Source organism: Equus quagga, chromosome 8 (assembly GCF_021613505.1).
Source record: "Equus quagga isolate Etosha38 chromosome 8, UCLA_HA_Equagga_1.0, whole genome shotgun sequence".
NCBI classification, from domain to species: domain Eukaryota; kingdom Metazoa; phylum Chordata; class Mammalia; order Perissodactyla; family Equidae; genus Equus; species Equus quagga.
Window position 1 is genome coordinate 10,323,842 of NC_060274.1, and position 16,639 is coordinate 10,340,480.

At 44.8% G+C, this 16,639-nt stretch overlaps 1 protein-coding gene across 5 annotated transcripts in view; it reads right to left on the reverse strand.

Annotated features, from left to right (window-relative positions):
* The window catches only part of ZDHHC14 (zinc finger DHHC-type palmitoyltransferase 14), a 283,988-nt gene that overhangs the window by 204,871 nt on the left and 62,478 nt on the right, over nucleotides 1–16,639 (reverse strand). The window contains exons 1-2 of one of the 5 annotated variants that reach the window (XM_046670053.1): nucleotides 14,863–15,237; nucleotides 14,418–14,502 (exon numbers count right to left, since the gene is read on the reverse strand). The exons of the other annotated variants lie outside the window; for them this stretch is intronic. The gene's annotated coding sequence lies outside the window, so the exon portion shown is untranslated. Of the gene's footprint in view, nucleotides 1–14,417; nucleotides 14,503–14,862; nucleotides 15,238–16,639 lie in introns of those variants that run through there. 5 annotated transcript variants of the gene reach the window in all.

A 16,639-nucleotide genomic window follows, 5' to 3' on the forward strand; every position in this document is an offset into this window, starting at 1 on the left:
CTACGGCATCTCTGGCACGCTTCTGCTGTCGAGGATGCCTCTTTAGGAAGATCACGACTGTCTGCATCAGGGGCCATCAGAAACCCTGTGGTCCTCCCGTCTCCTGACAACGCAGACTGGCAAACGCTTCGAGGACTTCAGAAGAAAATGATACTGCGGTCAATGCCCTGCTCGGTTCCCTTCTAAAAGCTTTTTGCTGCCTTTCAAAGTGGCCTGGCAGCACCTTCCAGGAAACATGAGGCCCTAGACACTCAGCTAGAAGAACGGCACGGGCAAGGCTTTTCTACCCGCGATAAATAAGATGGTTTAAATGGGTGATGCGTAAACTGAGGCCTGTATTCAGCCCAAAGTAACCAACGGCATGGTTCCCAGGGCTGTCAAAGGCACTCGCGAAGGATGCTTTCTGGTCCAACTGAAATCAATACTGTGCTTAGGCTGTGGCTTAGCGAGCATTTCAACACGAGGTCAGCATCAAATATAGCATTAACAAAAGAAAACACCAGGTCGGCCTGTAGGTGCTATCGAATAACTCCTTCATTAATATGGAGATAACTATCAGTAATTTCAGAGACTTTTTAATGTGCTGGAAGAAAAATAATAGCATTTATCTTTATCTGCTTTTAATTGTATTAGTTCACGTTTAAAGATGCATTCGAAGTATTTTAAAAATCAGTAACATTATGTTACATTTTTTTCTTTATTTGATGGATAAACACATTTCACAGCCAGGGATCTTCTAGAACCAAAGAGCATGACCCACTATCATAAGTGTTTTAGAGAAATGACAGAGAATTACTCTTTGATAATAGAAGAAAAGTGCATTCACAAGTAGCAAAGATTGAGGTCATGGCAGGGAAAATAAGTAGACAATGCATAAAAATGGCTGATGTGTATCTTTTGACTTTCTTTCTTTGTCCCTTTTGGGGTAGCTGAAATGCAAATATGATGACTGGAGCTGAAGCAGCCATTTTGGACTGTGAGGTAATCTTGGGAATGTAAGCCAGCTACAGCGAGCAACAAAAAGGAGTCTGTGGACTTGAGGACTTCGAGGAGCAGCACTGCCACACCAATCCTAGCCTATGCGAGAGAATTAAAGATTTGTTTTGTCTAAGCAGACGATATTTCTTCTATTGCTCACAGACAAACTCCAACCTAAGTTGTATACTCCACATTTAGCCCTTGAGATAGGCATAAGATTTGGAACACCAGCTGCCAACTAATAAGCAGGGTTATTTTCAGAGCCAGAGTTGAAAATAGCGCATCGGCCGCCAGAAGTATCTATGTGGGGTCACCTGTGGTCCCTTACCCCGCAAAGAAAACAAGAGCCTTAAACGAATGAAATGTAGCAGAAGTCCAGGGGGACCACCTCGTCACCACCTGGTCTTTGAAGGAACGATGCTGTACCTCCAACATCTAACACCGTGTCTGGGCACAGCAGATGTTTAATAAATCTCTACTGAATTAAAGAAATTGAAGTCAAGGATTGCTAATCAATCTGAGCCCAGGGATCCAACGACTGGAGGATCCTTTTTAGTACAGAACAAAATCAGAAAATACAAAACTTCAAGTCTGTGTGAAAACGTGCCTTAGAATTAAAGCCCTTGGATGGTCCCGGTTTCACGGTAGCGTGGCACTAGAGCCCAGAATAACTTCTGTTCATGAGAATTGAAAGCTCGAGTCTGTGGGATCAGAGAAGAGGGAATTCAGGATTGTCAAAGCTTCTGTGTGTTGCTACTTGTCATTCAGATTTCATAAAGCTTAAACATGAAAGATCAACACTCAGACAGAATCTCTTTTGAATCAAAAGAACACAGATGAAAAGTCGAGATCCCTGTGCGATTCCTGTCTGAAGAAAACGCCCCTAAGATCCTGGAGATCCCAACTTCAACAACAGCTCCTGCTCTGCTCAATCAATCCGGCCCATTACCGAAGCTTCGCAGAATAGGAGATTTCTACCATGGAAAAAACCAAACGGAAAAGGGAGCGGGAGACAGATGCAGAAGACAAGAATCTTGCTTATTCCTCCACACTAGCCGCTCAACTGCCATTTTGTTATTAAAAAGAACACTTCTCACGTTTCAGCGGTCTTTATGAGATTTGTCAAACGTTTTTCTTTTTAATTTACTTTATAAAATCTAAGCCCAAATTTCCTGGAGAGAACAGAAAATGAAGGCATCATAAACTCTACCAAAAGCAAAGGCTGACATTGCAGAGTTGAGCAGAACGTGGGGGCTACCGTATTTTAAATTTAGCAGAAGGCTGTGAATCTTTAAAAAAAAATCCGTAATTGTGTTAGGCAATTTCCATACCGGAACATACCCAACATGCACACGCACACACACACTTTTCAAAAAGAAATCCTGCCTCAGTGATATTACCGCTTGGAGACAGAGCAGTTTAAGCAAAGGGGGTATGTTTCAGGTTGTAGATGGGGAAGCCAGTGTTTCCTGAAGGTGACTCATCAAGCAGATGGTTTAAGTGGTACATGGACACACTTAACCCCTACAAGTGAGTCCATCTGTAGAAAAAGACTAAGTGCACTAAGAAATTAAGAGTGCAGGTGTAGGCATTTGGAAATACTGGTAAAACATGTCAGAGACTGGAAATCTGTCCACGTCCACGGGCAGGTTTGGGTGGAAGGAGGGGATAGTGGTGCACCATGAGCTCAGCCTCAGAACTCGCTGACCAGCACCACCAGGGCCATCCCGACTTTCTGGACTGCCCACCAGAGCTCGCAGGACCCCAAGACTGTCAGCATTCTCTGCCGGCCCCCACAGCTCCGGGGACCCCATTCATCCCTTGGGACTTCAGCAGGCACCTTCTGTTCCCTTATCCTGCTTTCTTGCTTCCCCTCAAAAGTATATACCATCTCCAATAATTCAAGAACCAAGGCTTCCAGAAAATAATCTGAGTGTGGGTTTTTTGTTTTTTGATTTCTGTGAAATGCTTCTATAGTAAAGAATGGAGTTTGGTTTACCTGAACCAAATGCTCTCTTAAATAATTCTTTTTACTGTAGTCTAGCAGTAGATTAATCATTATTTCATCATTCCACATATTAGTGAATGCTGACTGAATGAGCAGATACTTATTAAGTCAATGGACCAGGCACTGTGCTAGCAACTGGGGATGCACTGCCCTTTGGGAGCTCATTGTTCAACTCACAGACTGACTCTGTTTTTATTATTAAGGAGCAGGTCCAGACTTCACCTCTCTGTCCTTGACAACAACAAATGACCTAGAAAATGGACAAGGTCATTGTTCTTCCATTTGCCACTTCTCCAAATACCTCAAAAACTGTTATTATTTCTGATATTGATTTGGGCTACATTTACCAAAGGAAGATGCACCAAGGATTAGCATTTGTAAGCTCTGATGAAGGTCAAGATCACAGCAAAGGTTAATCGGTTTCTTTGGAAATTGGAAGCGTGGCAAAGGCATTCTAGTTCATCCATCTCAGCATCCCACCCAGACAGGAGGCAGAGCTCGCCTGTAAAGAAGGACGCGGTCAATCTCTATAGACACACACAAACACAAGAACAGATTTTTGACATCACCATCTCTCAACAGTTGAAGGTAATCATTACATAAAAACACTAACATGTTTCTGCATGTAGAGATGCACCATATTACACGAAGTCAAAATCAGGGTAAAATAAAATGCTGCACATGGCTATGCGCCTTGAAGAATGTGACTTAAGACGAAGATCCTCCCTGGATAACATTTACGGGAAGCACAGCTGCTGTCCTCTTTACTGCTATTTGCACACCTGCACTAGCTGCCCTGAGTCCAGTTTACAGATGCAAGGAGGGGCGTTGAAATCCAATTGTGAAAAGGCATAAATAGATTTGCAGTAAAGACAGGACTTTTTTAGAAATTGGTTCGGTTTTTTATGTACCTCTTGAAGCAATAAGATTGATCCATTCAAGGGCTGCTTAGTTCCAGACCCTTCAGTTTGCCAAGAAAATATTCTACATAAGAATGAAAGGAGAAGAATACCGAGGGATCAGGAATTCCCGAAGTTTGGGAAACAGTCTGGTGATTGCTTCTTTCTTTAGTGCTTAACTCGGTGTATTTCATGGACTCGGAACTATTCCTCTTCAAATACATTTATTTGCTAACATTTATAAATATTTACCAAAGTTGTTGCCAGGTGTCTCAATAGCACCATCAGATGAAGCTCATGAGTGTTACGGAAAAATCTACAACTTAGTTTGGATTGAGAAATACCATAAATGGGTAATTTCCTTCATCTCACCTCGTCAGTCCCTAGCATGGGCCTCTCATTAGACAGAAAGCAGATGTGACAGCCGGGCCTAAAGAATCATCATACTCATTAATTCTTATGATACGCCAGACACTGCTATGTGCTTTATACGTAAAATCTCACTTAGTCCTCAAAACAGTCCTATGAAGATATACCATGGCTATCCCCCCTTCAGAGGTGAGACCACCAGGGCCCAGAGAAACGAAAGCTGCTCAAGATCACATGGCTGGAAAGTGGAGAAGCTGCAGTTTAAGCCATAAATCTGCCTGATGTCAAAGCTCATCAATGCACAGGGGAAAAATTTCAAAGTAGTGGTTTGCCCGAGGTGCCTACATCTTTGAGTGAATTTTCCCATCAATAATAAGTCAGAAGGGATTATGGCACTGTCTGACTCCACTTGGAGAGTAAAGTTAGTTCATGTGCCCCGAGGACTCTAAGCGTATAAATGAAAACAATTAAAAGTGGGCTCAAAGTAAGTAAAAGAAGCCAGACAGAAAAGCCTATGGATGGTATGATTCCATTGTATGAAATTCTTGAAAAGGCAAAACTATAGTGACAGCAGATCTGTGGTTGCCAGGAGGCGGGGGAAGGGATGGACTTCAAAGGGGCACAAGAGATGATAGAAGGATGATAGAAATTTTTTATTATAACTGTGGAGCTGGTTTTGTTATTTATTTATTTATTTTTTTGGTGAGGAAGATTGGCCCTGAGCTAACATCCATTGCCAATCTTCTTCTTTTTGCTTGAGGAAGATTGTCGCTGAGCTAACATCTGTGCTAGTCTTCCTCTATTTTGTATGTGGGATGCCGCCACAGCATGGCTTGATGAGCGCTGTGTAGGTCCCCACCCAGGATCTAAACCCCTGAACCCCGGGCCACCAAAGCAGAGCGTGTGAACTTAACCACTACGCCACCAGGCCAGCCCCAGCTGTGGGGCTGTTTTCACAATGGAAGATATTTGTCAAACTCATCCAACTGTACACTTAAAATGGGTGAATTTTATGTAAATTACACCTCTATAAATCTGATTTTTTTTTAAGTGTGCTTAAAAGGAAATTGAATAATATTCATATAACATACAATGGATACTCGTTCCATTCACTTTTTAATCTAACTTTCAGGTAAACCTATGTTTGGTGGGAAACTCTCGAATGTATTTGAAGAACCAAAGCTTTCAGAGTTTGAGGCTTCCCATTTCTTTATGAATCTGACTTCACCCCATTGGAAATTTATCTTTCACTGATGACAAATGTTTGTGACCGTTTATGATAAGATTGTGGTCCTGGGCACCTAAGAGGTAGGCGGTATATGCAAAGGGGCCCGCCCTCAAAGTCAGATGGCTTTTACTCTTGGTCTGGCCCTTCTGCATCACAGCTGTGTGAACTTAGGCAAGTCACTAAACTTCTCTGAGTCTAAATTTTCTCCTTTATAAAATGAGGATAAGGTTTATGAGAACTAAGTGGTGAATTATAAATAAAAGGACTTTCATTTTGATTATTTCAATATGTTAAAAATGTCTCATTTTTCAAAAATAAGAAGATAGTCTGTTCAAGAAACTGACAGTCTAGCCTACTGTAGCCTCTATGGTTGAAGTCATAAAATCTAAAGTTTATTAAGTTTCTTATTCGTCCTCTCATCGTTCCAAGCACACAACCAGAATTTGAGAAGGGACCCCCTGTATTGTTCACTGTGCCTGGTTACCTGCTCAGCACACTTAATAGTGATTTCTGGGTTATCACCGGTAAAAGATGATAACCCGAGAGAAAAAGGATAGGATCGGTATGTCAAGTAGAGGCGAAAGCAACATAGATTTTAAAAACTATCATTTGTTGAAATGAAGCGAATATGGAGCAAAATGATTTTTTATGGTTATTTGTGAGGTTGCCATATTCAACTCAGATATTTAACAGATAGAGTGACTTTTATCCCCCACACACACACTCTAGGCAGGAAAAACATTCATTTGGTGGAGGTAAATATTCATGGTAGAACAAAGTTTTGCTCTGCAATTATCCCAAATATATCCTTTCAGTTACTTAAAGTCAGATCTAAGCATCATCATTACAAAGACATCAAATAAAAATATTTTTTAGGGGCTGGCCTGATAGCGCAGTGGTTAAGTGTGCTGGTTCCACTTTGGCGGCCCAGGGTTCACCGGTTTGGATCCCGGGTGAGGACATGGCACTGCTTGTCAAGCCATGCTGTGGTAGGCTTCCCAGATATACAGTAGAGGAAGATGGGCACAGATGTTAGCTCAGGGCGAGGCTTCCTCAGCAAAAAGAGGAGGATTGGCAGCAGTTAGCTCAGGGCTAATCATCCTCCAAAAAAAAAAATTTTAAACACTGCTGACAAAAGTTTATAGTTTCATTGGGGGAAAGTCCCAATATTTGTGGCATGTTGGATAAAAGTCAAAAGAGGCCCATTCACCCTGTACCTAAACATGTAAATGTCACAAATCAAAGGAAGAGACTTAAGGAAAGGGGTCCATCCTCCTCCTTTGACAAATGTATTTCCCCAGGACCTGGAAGGCCAAGTTCCAATGCAGGGTTCTTGGACCCCTAGGCATTGCTCATGCAGCGCCCGGCCCTGGCCTTTCTCATCCTCCTTCCCACCGTGGTTCCGTTCCCTATCTGTCTCGGGGGGACAGTCCAGCCTGCATGTCCAAGCTCTTCACCCCACCTGCCACCCGGCCCACCCGCCAGTCCTAGGGGTGCAGAGCCCCACGCAGCACGGGGAAGGGACTCCATGGCCTCTGTAAGTCGTTCAAGGTCATGTGGACAAGGAATTCCAGGTCCTGGGTACCCGGAGTGTGGTCTATAAGATGGGAAGATGCGCCCATTTGGCCCTCAGCTTCCTGACCCTGTGGGGAGACAGACACCAACAGACAGTCCTGAGCAAGGCCGCTTCTTGCCCATACTGGACACTACATGCACAAATAAAACCTTCAGCAGATAGAACAGGATTATATTCAGACAACACATATTTATGAAAATATCTATCTATGTGTGTGTCTATATACATATACACAGAGACACAAAGAGATCAGTATATAATTCTGATACAGCAAGTCGCTAATTACGTAATACAGACAATATGTCACGGAGTGAGAAAAGGAAGAGATATACCCACTGAAGGGTCAAGAAAAACATTTGGGATGAGGTAGGGCTGGAGCTGGGTTTTTAGGAAGGACAGATGTGGAGAAGGCTCAAGGGGGACAAATGGCAACTGTAAAGCTGAGTGTGAACACAGTGTGCACATTAGGGCATAAAAGGTGAGTTTTTTCCAGACGTGGTATCTCGATGACCTAGATCCAGGAAGGGCCGAGGCAGACGCCATGCGTCCCGAACATAATAAATATCATTAAACACAGGCTGGGTTCCAGGAAGTAAAGGGAAGTATGGCCACTTGAAATTCATGTTGGAAGAAGGTTATAAACCAAGAGGTATGACCAGATCGAAATAACCCTACAATCTCCCTAATTCACTCCCACCCCAACTGACTCACGCTTCGGGGTCAATGCTGTGGGCGGTGCCTGAGCTGGTGAAAAGATGCCTGCCCCAGAGATGGCTCTGTGCTGGAGCCACTGCTGGAAGAAGGATATTAAGTTTGATGTCTTGGTTTCATAACTATTAAACTCCAGGCATTTGGCAGCATTGAAGTTTACACCCTAACCATCCCCCACCACTGCTTCTCTCTCTCTCAAGCTTTTTCCAAACTAAAACCATCTTGCCTCACTAATTTTTTTTCTGCATCTAAATATAGTTTTTAAAAAACAATAACATTAAGGGCCTGGTAAAAAAGAGTAGAAGGGAGATGTTTCATCTTCAGATCAGACTTTTATTTTAATAGACTTCCCAAATAATTTCCACAGGACATTAGGCTTAAAAGAACATCTCTCCATCCCCATGCATGGTGCCCTGTACCTCTGTGGTCCGCTCACCATCCCAAGATGGCGCAGGGGGCTTGAGACTCCCCAGGAGGAGGCGTCTGGCCAAAGCGGGGCGCTGCACCCCGACACCAGCGCTGCCCTCTCTAACCTGAGCCCAAAGGCATGCTCTGTTGCTTTAAAAATAGAAACTGTTTTGGCCAGACAACTGCGTGAAATGGAGCTGCAACAGGAAGAAGACAGGGGCAAGACAAATGGACCAAGGTTTCATCTATTTCTGGCCCAGCTTGGTTTTGTTTATTTTTGATAAACTCTGATGGCCCCTGTCTAATCAAAAACGCTGCAAGAAACTGGCACAAGACAGAGGCAAAATTAACTCTTAGAGTCCCTCCATCGCTCTGGGTGATAGTAATTTATCTCCAGGAATTTGGAGTTATTATTTTCAATGGTTTTACATATATAAACAATGTATATAAACTCTGTGTGTGTGTGTGTGTGTGTATCAGCAATGCTAATACCGTTTGCTAGGAGTCACTGGGACTGCCCCCTGGTCCCCACCGCAAAGCCCGCCTCTGTTGACTTGCTCAGAATCGCTGCCCTCAACTCTGGCCTCCACAGGGACTCCTCCCACTGGGGTCCTTGTTCCCTCTGTGTTGGACCCAGCTTCTGGCCACGTGTTCACTTTAGAACCTTGCCTCGGTCCTTCCACTCAGCCTCCTGCCAGACCCTTCTCTGACCACCAGCTCTTCCTCCACTGCTTTAGTCCCAGCCTCTCAACGGGGAAATGATGGCCTGTGAAGGCCTTTTTACCAAAGACCGCCCACAAAATGCCTTCTGCAACTGAGGTGGGAGAATTTTCACTGACCTTCCTGGATTTAGACGGGGAAAAAATACATCTTCTCACTGGAGGGTTACCTCAGAGCTTCTTCCATTCTCATCACTTAACTCAACAGTTTCCCGGTACCCCCACAAGCAAATACTCCATCCCATGACAAAAGGCAGAAATGGAAACTTGTACCCAAGATTCCACTGTCAGCGAGGTCACACTCAGTAATGGTGGGTCCCATTGTGGATGTGTAATCTGTCTGTAACAATATTTTGGAATATAATGGAAGATGGAGTCAGATAGACAAATTAAAACCTTCACTCTGCCACTTATTAACTGTTTGCCTTTGGGTAAGTTCCATGACCTCCTGGTCCTCAATTTCCTCACTTATAAAATATAAAGCTCAGGGGCCGGCCCCGTGGCCGAGTGGTTCCATTTGCACGCTCCCCTTCAGTGACCCAGGGTTTCACCGGCTCAGATCCTGGGCGCAGACCTAGCACTGCTCCTCAGGCCATGCTGGGGTGGCGTCCCACACAGCAGAGCTAGAGGGACCTACAACCAGAACATACAACTATGTATTGGGGGCTTTGGGGAGAAGAAGATATATATATATAAAGCTCATGAGATCCTTGTGAAGAATAAATGAAATACTATATGAAGACAAAGCCCTAGCACACAGAAGGCATTTAGAAATGTTTGCTGACTCTGAAAGATAATAATATTCATTTATTGCACGCTCACAATATACCAGGCACTGTTTTAAAAGCTTTACCTACATTAAGATACTTAATCTCATACACAACCCTAAAAGGCAGGCATCTCCACTTTACAGAGGAGGATAACTGGGGCCCAGAGAGGTCAGGGCACTGCCCAAAGTCACACAGCTAGTAAGAGGCAGAACTGGGATATGCTGGCAATCGGTCATAGTGTTATCAGATCAGTGGAAGCCATAAACATGCATGTGTAGCTAATTCGTCTTAGCGTGCTGGGATGGAAAAGTCTTTCAGTCGTTCATATTAAAGCTGGACCTGTGTTAATCCTCTCCGTATTGACGGGTTTCTCCATTGCTGATAGCAGCCACTGTGGGCCGGTGAAGAACAGTTCTCGTGGGTCCCTGGTCATATTAAAAGTCCGCAATCTGGTTTCTTTAAATTCTATGTTCCTCTCCCTCAAGTGAATGCCGAGGCTGAGGCACGAGGGACGGGAGCAGAGCAGAGGGAGTGGGGTTAGCAAGAGATGACCATAGGGACAGCATTCCCGTCACTCTGGCAGCGGGACCCTAACCTGAGCGACCTGTGGAAAGTTACCTGAGTTGCCTTCAAACTAGTAACAGAGGAAAGGACTACCTCACGTTTGCCCATTGATACTCTTTCACCAAGTTCTGGATAAATCTTCCTTGCAAGAGTCTTGGTATTGTTGTTTTAAAAGAAAACACCAGGAGCACGGCAGCCGCAGAGGATGCCCCTACGAGTGCCCTGCCGAGCAAAAGCCAGAAAGAGAGGAACGAATGGCCCCTCGGGAGGCATCTGGCGGGAGGGCTCCGGGCCTGGGTGACTTGAGCTTCTTCTGCAGGGCGACAAAGGCACATTGTTCCCTGGGCTCCAGGGAACGCTCTCGACATCAAGATAAAAGGGCCCTGGGCGAAACGCCAGGAAATGACGTAGTGCAAACATTTTTCTTCTCTTTAGTTAATGGAAATAATATTTACTTTGCCACTGACAAACAGGCACGCGAGGAGAAAGGGACTTAGAAACCTATGAGGGGTTTGAAAGCCAGGGGACAGAGGGCTCCGGTACGCCATTACTAACCCACTTATCGTCTCCCAAATGGATTCCGTCACAACAGCCATAGTTCCTGCCTCAGATGTGAAGGCAGCATGAGGATGTTTTCAAATAACTCTATGAATATTAGGGGTGTCTTCAGCAGAGCGCTGCCTCTACTATTCCGAGGCTGGAAAAGGAACATCACTACATCAGTTTTACAGTTAATAAAGCGGAGGAACCAAGAGGATACAAGATTTATATCATGAGTTAACCGTAACGCTAATGCTAAACTTTCTATACTCAGCACTGGGCCTGTACCACCTCTTTTTATAAACTTTGTTTTCTTATATTATTCAACTTGAGAGCAAAGACTTATTCATATTGACACAAAATACTTTTCCTATAGCATATTGAGCAATAAAATCTTCGTCGTAAGAAACAGATTCAAATGTAACGCCTGTTGGAAGATCCAAAATAAAGTGTGTAGCACAATTAATTTCTAATGTGATTTTTGTTCTGTAGGAAGTTTCTCAAGCAACAAAGAGCACTTCTTATGCATATGCATGAAGGGCTTCTGGAAGGACAGATTCACGAGAAACTAGTAATGGCCCCGTGAGTGGAACTGAAGGAAGTTGGGAGACCGGGAGAGAAGGGAGCTTTCCATTGACAATTCTTTTATCCCTTTTGAATTTTGAACATTATGAGTGCTGTGCCTGTTGAATAAATGAATAAATAATGCTATTTACATTCTTCTAAATAAGAAGTTGGCTCCAGATATCTCTGAAAAATTTATCTGAGGTTAAATGGGAATGTGCCTGATGACTTTATTCCCAAAGAAGGTTGCAGCCAAAATCTACACACCGGAGCTGTGATGTCCTGGCTGAGTTCACTTCCCACTTTCCCTGTTTCATCCTTTGGCTACCGGTTGACCCGAGTAACTCCAGTACCCTGACTGAGACACAGAGATCGTGAGTCACAGCTCCAGGCGCTGCTCTGCAGCCACCTGCTTCCCTCTTGTCAAGCCACGCCCACCTCCCCTTACCCAAGCTCTGGGTCTCTCTTGGTCCAGGGCCACGTGATGCCTCAGGATGGTGTGAGAGCACACTTATCCAAAAACATGGGCTGCAAGTATCTGGAAAGTCCTGGTCACACTTCTCAAATCAAGACAGTTCTCAGAGCTTTGTACACAAGAGACCTGAAGATCATCACTTTGCTGTTCCTTACAGTTCCTAAAGTGGTTCTCAAGGAGAGACCAGATCTGGAAGTGAAAGCAAAGAACTACAAACTGAGTTGCACAGAGCACATTGACAAGCCAAGATCAAATACCCAAACCACAGTGGGGACGCCAGTGCAGATCACGCCCTTACACGGGCAAAGACAAGGCGCAGACTGCCGGATTCTCCAGGGATAGACACAGCTCCCGCTGTCCCCATCCCCAATAAGAATGCACATCCACACCCTTTGTCATGTGACCTGAAATGCATGCTGGTAATAGCATATACCTCCAGCCCCACTGTCCAGACCGGCCATGGGACTTCCCTTGGCCAAGAGAATGTGAACAAATGTGACACCTGCCATATCAAAGAAGAAGCTTTAAATTCAACGTTGTGGTCAGTGTGGCGTCTTCCTTCTGCCCTCTGCCCTAAGAATGGTATGTCCAGACAATGCTGCTGCTGGAATGAGAAGACCCACGCAGGCACCTGCAGCCCTGTGTTACAGGAGCAAGAAATAAGCATTTGTCGTTGAAAGCCACGGAACCATTGCAATTGTGCATTACAGTAGCAAATTCAACTAATACATTGCCCTAAGTCATCTGGGTCACATGACTTATGAGTTCCATCTTCAACTTCCTTGCACCCGCACCAGTGTGGTCCTGCTAGGTCTCACTGGAAGGGCTCAGGTGACCAACAGTGACACCCAACATCCTTGAGCTATTTTCTATGACCTAGACAACTGGATGCTCACCAGGACTAGTGACTGCCAACAGCTGGTGGAATTTATTATTAAAAAGTTGGATGTGACATATTCTTTAAACAGGTGCACTGCTGCATCATTGGGGCTGATTTGTGCTAAGCAGAATGGAATTCTCCACGCTTCCTTTCTAGTTTAACCTGGACATTCTGGGCGTCATCATCACAAACCTTTTACATACAGAAATTCTTTCCGTAAGTACACACCAGGTACCACCTATGTGCCAGGAACTGGGCTAGGCTATTTCATTGCTGTAAGATACACACATTTCACTGTAGGCACAGGTTATTTTCATTTGTTGCAAAGTCAATGGTACAATGTGCCTTTAGGTGTGCAGAGTGGTCCAGCAGGCCGGGGAGGAGAGGTGTTAACTGCAGAATACTTTTTCACATCACTAACAGTCTTTCCTCTACTTCCTGGGGAGGCCGGTTAGTACAGTAGTAAGAACACAGCCTCTGAAATCAGACAGCCAGTTGAAACACGTGGCTGTATGACCTTGAGCAGAGGCCTCTCTAAGCCCGGTTTCTGCATCCGTAAGAGCATCTCCCCCTGGCTTGTCATGAGGAATGAATGAGAAACGCAGAGAAAGCTTCAGGCACAGGTCCTGGCATTGTGTAAGAATTCGTTATCTATTATTGACCATTATTAGTTCTGTACCCATGGTCATAGTAGAGCTATTCCATCTTATTTTTCACTTAACAATTTTACTTCTCCCAATGTTCTCCATTAATGAATACATTAAGGCAGTTGAGATACTGAGATCTTTTCGTAATTAAATCCAACATATGAGGAAGAAGGAAATGAAGCCCATACATGTTTTGAACATAGGTTTCCATGAAACATGAGATCTTCTCTATATGGACATGGCACACGTACACACACTAGAAAATGGAAACTTTTTTCTTTTTCCTTCTTTTATCCTTTACTTTTTTATACAAGAGGCTGTGTCTGGATTTGCACATGTGCTTGTCAGAGAGACATTAACATAGGAAATTTTCCTTCCTTCCTCCCACACGACACATCTGCCAATCTAACACTTGCAGAAGCAGTGAGCGAGGAGCAGGCCACAGCCTCAGAGAACAAATAACCAAATTAACAGAAATTGGGAAATAAGAACAAGTGTTTGGTGTCCGCCTGGAAACAACTTCCAGTTGAAGAGCTCTCTTCTCAAATATCAGAAAAAACCTGCTGGAACAGAATGCAGGATTTGGAAAGCCCAGAAAGATCCGAGCCACGAGCAATCCTTCCAGACAAAATGCTCCGTCTATTTCCCGTCTCTGCCATGATCTATCACCTCCTAGAAGGCATGCTAGGCCTTCCCTCTTTTCAGCTTCCACTAGTGACTTACTTGTCGACCCAAAAAAGGAGCAGAAAGAGAAATATGGGGAAGTGTTAGGTTTACTCTGGGTTAGCACTGAAACGGTCAAAGACCCTTGAACCAGAAAAGACCCAGTAAGTCCCACGGCCCACTGCCCTCTCTGCAAACAGCTCAACTTCTCAAACAGGAGTCCTTTTTGCAGGTTGAGGATACCAAATATTTATTGAGGACATGCTACGTGCTAGGCATTGTGCCAGGTTCTGCAAGAGATATAAAAATGTGTGAGTCTCATTAATCCTTCATGAAGCTGCCTTCAGGGGACTTATACTGATGATGAACAGTATTACCAATCAATCATTCATTCGACAAATGTTTATTGAGCACCTACCATTCCTAGGCTCAAGTCTTGATTCTGAAGATTCAGTAGAAAATAAAAGACTTAAAAATTTTGTCCTTGAGAAGGATACGTTTTACTGGAAAGAAAAAAGTAATAAGCAAGATTAAAAAGTAAAACATATTATATTAGATAGTGATCAGAAGGAAGGGTTAAAAATGAAGTAGGAAAGGGGGACCGGAAGGGTAGGGGGATTTCCACTTTAGATAAGGCGGCCATGGGGAGGGGGGAACAACAGAAGGTGACATTTGAGTAAACACTTGAAGGAAAAGAAGGAAGAAGCCATGTGTACATCTAGGGGAAAGAGTTCCCAGCAAAGGGAACAGCCAGTGCCCAGACCATGTGGGAAAGCGGCTGGGTGTGGGGTGGCTGGAGCACATGGGCATGAGGAGAGGGGTGGGGCTGAGGTGACCGGGGCAGGTCACCCAGGGAAGCTCACACAGAGATGTCCCGGCCATCATGAGGGCTCTGACGACTCTGAGCAGAGGAGCAACCTCATCCGACTTCTGTGTTAAAAGATCATTCTTGTCGCTGTGTCGAGAACAGGCTGGAGATGGGCTGGCGGGAGCGGGAGACCCAGCAGGAGGAAATGATCGAGGTCTGGGCGCAAGGCTGCCACCGAGGGGGTGAATCACGTCCAGCCACATCCAAGCGCACGTCTCTGACACAGGGTGAAACAGGAAGGCCGCACGGGGGGGATGACCAAGGGCCATCACTCTCCAGAGCTGGGAACAAAGTGCTTCAGCGCTGAGGCCCTGGGAAGCCAGCATGCAGAAGCAGGGAAAGGGTTGCTGAGCCCCGGAGAACCCACGTCCTCATTTATAAAGCAGGGACAATCATAACAACAGCCATCAGACCTGACGATGACCACGGGCCGCCGAGGACACGCAGGGGCGACTAGAGATGACTCCCTTAGACAACCCACATTCTTCCCAGACAGAGCAGCCTGATAAACAGCCGTGAGAAACGCGGAGGCTCTCGCTGAGCACAAGCTTCAGATGACTGTAACTCAGGAGGCAGCGTTGCCAACAGTAAGATGCTCTTTAAAGGAAAGCTCGAGCCACTAAGTGAAAAAGAAGAAATCCTCAGACACCCAGGGTACGAGCAGGGGCGTGGGGCACCCACGGGTCTCGGAGTCCCCAGTTGTGAGGCTGGAACACAGCCGCAGTCTGTTTTACTGCTCTTCTCCAGACAACTTCCTTTTACCTTTGAAATGGAACGCCACACCTGAACACAGTATTCTGATATGGTTCTGATAAATGGCCCGAGGGAAGACAAGTCGCTGATCCAGCCACGTCATGCTGCTATTAATACACTGGAGTACATACGCTTCAAAGAAACGCCACAGCACTTCCTTGGGCATCCAGAAAGACGCCCAGATCTTTTGGAGCATATTTGCCTATGACCATGCCCGTCTTTCCCTGCATAGGAGCTGTGTTTGAACCAGTCTTGGTCAAGCCTCTGCTGTTCTGATGGATCGTTTCTAATACATAGATTTCAAGGCCACTTGGAACCCTACTCCCCTCTTGCAAGATATTAACAAATCCACCAAATTTGTGTGATACGTAAATGTTATAAACATGCTCACCTTTTTTCAGCCAGGTTCCCGAAAACGTACTAAATAACATAGCTATTAATGCACATTCAGATTCCAGGACACGTGAAAAGGCTGTCTTCCCAGCAGGAAGTGCAAACTAAAGAAGCACCCACAGCCTCTGAAAGAGAGGGCTCTCCCAGCATCAGAGGAGCTCACCTTTCTGTGTTCTGCCGGAAGAGGAACACAGCACAGAGGTCAACAGGTGCGCTCCGCGGGAGACCACCAGCTCTGCCACCGACTTCAGTGTGACCTTGGATAAGTGGCTTGGTCTTTCTTTGACTCAGATTTCCTATCTCCAAAATGAGGATAACTCTCGTACCTACCTCCTAGGGCTGATCTGAGGACGAAATGAGTTAATACACAGGAAATATTTAGTACAGTATATCCATCCTCATTAAATTTGTACACATGCTCAATAAATTTCTCAGCATTTGTGGACCAAAACCAATGCTAAGCTCTTTGCATGCTTATTTTTTTTAACCCGTTATTTTGAAATAATTACAGACTCACAGGAAGTTGCAAAAATAGTACAGAGAGGTCCCATGCACCCTTCACCCAGTGTCGCCCAGTCTCTGTCAGCTTCATCTTTTTCAACCACATTTATGAGGTAAATATCATT